Genomic DNA, 4991 nt, shown 5'->3' on the forward strand with positions numbered 1-4991 from the left:
CAGAAAGAAACAATATAAAACTCTGCGAGTTTTGAACTTCTATCTAAAGAAAGGTCTTCAAATCAGGCTTGTAAGCAATTATAAAAAAATATATATATATTTGAAGTATATTTTAACAAGAATAATACCCCTCTACCCGTCCCAGATAGATAGACAGAAGGAACAATGGACTGTATCAGGTCACCGAAGGATGGCTCTTAGGTCAATTAATCTCTGGAAAGCTTTTCCCACTAAAACCCCGACCCCCGCGAGGGTAAGATCATTCGTCACCCCGACTGACTATCACCTGAATTGAAATTGAAAAGTTTTCGAATCAAATACCGGGATCTTTATTTATTTTATTCTGACATTCGCTCGTCGCCTACCTTTTTCTGTACTAATTAGTTGATGTTTTCATCAAATTAACGTTATCTCAAAATTCATCCGCCCTGATGACCAGCACTGAATCAAACTAGCATAAGATTCCTTAACGTACCTGACATCATGCCTATATGTTCACTTATTTTTTTTTTCACAAGCTCTCTATAAACCCCGTTTCACTTACGTAGATTTTCGGATAATATTTGCATAGAATAGCATAAAAGTCTGAAGAAATAACCAAGAACACCATTGACCCGCGCATTAACAAATGATTTACGTAAACGTGTTGGGGATAAAGTAAATTAACTATATCGATAACGATTTTTTTTCAAAAAATAAATGACGCTCTGTCATCGAATGACTGATTGATTGAAACTTCGGCACAACAAGTAAAATATCGGACCCTACCTTCGTGTGTACACATGAGTTTGCGAATAGAGAATTTGGTTCTCGCTCTGTTTTCCTCCCGGAAATAGTATAAGGAAAACCAAGTTATTTTTTTTTAATGACTGAGGGTCCGTATGAGGGCCAAAGCTCGTCTGTCGTGTCAGTAAACTCATTAAACTGGAAGGGACCATAGACGACGCTGCATAATTATTCCATTGTATAAGGGATGATAAGAGAAGAAGTGAAGATAATTAGTAACATGGTATACACACACTCCACACACACACAACACACTCACACAACAGACAACAACACACACACACACACACACACACACACACACATATGATATATATATATTGTATATATATATATATATATATATATATATATCTCTATATAGAGTTTCTTTATATATATACATATATATAATAACATATTAGGTATTAATTATGATTTATTTATATGTATATATATATATATATATATTATTGATATATATATTTATATATATATATATTATATATACTATATAACACACACACATACATATTATAAAAAAAGCGTGTGTGTGTGTATATGTACATGTATTCTGAATATAGATAATTCCAATTAATACTTAACATACATATATGATATATATAATAGAATATATATATATAATATATATATTTATATATATATATATATGTATATATGCATACATCGAGATGTTTATCTATAAATATATTTATGTATTATACAAAGTATATTTTGTATATTTATATCTATATCTATATATAACTCCTCTACCCTCCTCTCAACCATATTTATATATATGTAAATATGTTATATATGTATATATATATATATATATATATAATATATATATATATATATATATATCTATATATATAATTAGAGAAAGATAGAGAGAAATATATATATTTAATATTTAATATATATATACAAGAAGTATTTATATATATATATGTATATATATATATATACATATATATATACATATATATATAAATATAATTGAATATATATATATATATATATAGTATTATATAAAGAAAGGTATGAAATGAGACTGAATATACGAAAACACTCGCAATGAGATGGTATTTGACGCGGTTTCGACGGAGTCTTTCTCAAATTAGTATTTTTTTGGAAGAAAGACCTCCGTCGAAACGCGTCAAATACATATCTGCGTGTTTTTTTTTAGATATTCAGTCTCACATTACATACCTTTCTTATATCATTTTGTCGCGTATGAACTCTGTTCAGATATATATATATATAATATATATATATTATATATTATATATATATAGCTATATACTATCTATATATATATATATATATAAATATATATCATATATATATATATATATTATATCACCTCCCCACCTTGATCGACTATTATGTGTGTTGTGTGTGTGTGTGTGTGTGTGTGTTGTGTGTGTGTTCGCGCAGTGTGTGTGTCGCTGTGTGTCTCGTTGTGTCTGTGTGTGTGTGTGCCCCCCCCCTGTGCTGTGTGTGTGTGTGTGTGTGTGTGTCGTGTGTTTTTGTGTGTGTGTGTGTGTGTGGATGTGTGTGTCTATGTGTGTATGTGTGTGTGTGTGTGTGTGTGAGTGTGTGTGTGTGTGTGGTGTGTGTGTTTAGTGTCTACATGGCATATGCAAATTATATATAATATATATATATATATATATATATATATATATATATATATAATATATAGTGAGACTGATATTATTTATATAATATATACTATATCATATATATATATATATATATATATATATATAAATATATATGCATATATATATGCATTAGATATATATATATATAATAATACTTATATTGATTATACTATATAGTTATTTATATATATATAATATATTATATATATATACATATATGTATATATATATATATATATATATACTATATATTCTTATATGATATATATATGCTGTGTGTTGTTGCTATATTTATATATGCATATATAGATACATATATAACTATCCCCCTCACCTATATATATTATTTTATATATATATATATATATATATTATATATATATATATATATACATACATATTCTATATATAATATATATATACTATAATTATACTATATACACATATATATTATAATATATATATATATATATCCCCCCTTCATCCTCAATATAATATATAGATATATTTTATAATATATCATATACCATCGCCCCTGGTATTAATAATCTATAGTATATATATTATAATATATATATCCCCTATAATATATATATATTTATGTATATATATATATATATATATCATATATATATAATTATAATATAACATAATATCGCATATATATATATATATATTTAGTATAATATATATAATATATATATATATCATTATACTCATAAATATTATATATATATATATCGTATATTAATATATATATATATAACATATCATATAATGGCAATATATATATATATATATATATATATATACTATATCTAAATATATATATTTATGTAATTCTATCTATATATGATATATAGATATATGATATATACATATATATAATATAATATGTATTATATATGTTAATTATAAACCCCCCCCCTACTAACACCCACCCAAACAACCTAACCTCCCCCCCCCCCCAATATATAATATATAGTATATACTATATATATATGTGTGTGGTGTGTGTGTGTGTGTGTTGTGTGGTTGCATGTGTTGTGTGTGTGTGTTGTTGTGTGTTGTGCTTTGTTGTGTGTGTGTCGTAGTTTGTATATATAATATATGTATAAATACATATATAGACTCGATAGCCCCACTCAAATAGATAAGCCCCCCCCCCCACCCCTCCCCCACCCCGCATAGAAAGAATGGATAGATAGATAGATAAGATAGATTGATAAATGTTACATATATTAATATACTTTATATATGTGTCCCATGCATGTATGTACACTATTTATATATACATAGGCGACGTACAGTGAGCGAATCTGGATGTACCGCCGCACGTAAGGGTTTTTGCAATAAGCCAGTAACAAAAATCTTATATGCCTGAACGTTTTATTTTATAAAGCGGCAATCTCCAGGCGCGTTTAATTTAAGTACAAGCACTCTTCCACAGACTTTTTGTGGGCACATTTGCCCAATGTTAATTTTAGTTGAATTAAATAGCCCCCTCATTTTCCCGCGAGATAACGGTCTCCAAATACTCGATTTTCTGAAAGCATCTTGTGCTGTATTGGATTCCTTCGGTTGAAGACGATCCGGGCCCGGGAATTCCCCAAATCCTCGTTTTAAAAAGAAAAAACTTTCTTTTGGAGAGTTTTTGATATCGTACTTGAAGTTTTGCCATTCGGTCCAAAAGAATGTTTAACGTTGCTTGAAAGTGATTTATTTGTTATTTTGTTTGTTGTTTCGTTGTTGCCTTATTTTTTATTATCATGGTTATTATTATGTTTGTTGTTATTTTTTTACGATCGTTTATTGTTTTAATGATGTTGATAATGGTTATGATTATGAATCATTTTCATTATTGTTATTATGATAAATGATGATTGATGTTACTATATTTTGTTATTGACTTATGTTTTAACATTATTCTCGCTAGGGTAAAAGTTTTTAAAAATTATTTAATACATCTACTATTGTCACTCATCCACTTATAATCATATCCAAATGGTTTAATCAGACATTCAGGCACAACAGATATTTGGAACACCAGGACAGGCAGACGGAAAGTTAAGTAGCAAAATGACACAATATATAGATATATAATAAATATATATAATATATATATATATAGTTGGTAAGAGAGAGATGAGAGAAGTGAGAAGCCGCCGGCGACGAGAGAAGACGGGTAGAAGATAGGAGCAGAGGACTTGACGAGAGAGGTCGTGACGCCCCCATGGAGACTGGAACGACTGGAGACAAGAAGAGAGTATGATGAAGATAGGATGGTAGTAAGGAGAGAACGGACGAGAGAGAGGAGGGGGGGGGGGGGAAGCGATAGAAAGAGAGAGAGGGAGAGAAGGAGAGAGCGGAGATGGGAACGCGAGCGGAGAGAGAGAAGAGAGATAGAGAGGGAGAGAGGGATGGGAGGCCAGCAGAAATTCAGCGGAGAGAGAGCCCCCCTCTAGAGAGTTGTCCGACCCTCGACCGCAGAGATGAGCACAGAGAAAGACGAGGAAGAGAGAAAGAGACGAGAGGAGAGACCTAAGAAAAGAG

The sequence above is a fragment of the Penaeus japonicus genome, unplaced genomic scaffold (assembly GCF_977035675.1).
Source record: "Penaeus japonicus unplaced genomic scaffold, GWHDUDI00000001_assembly GWHDUDI00000006, whole genome shotgun sequence".
Taxonomy (NCBI): Eukaryota; Metazoa; Arthropoda; class Malacostraca; order Decapoda; family Penaeidae; genus Penaeus; species Penaeus japonicus.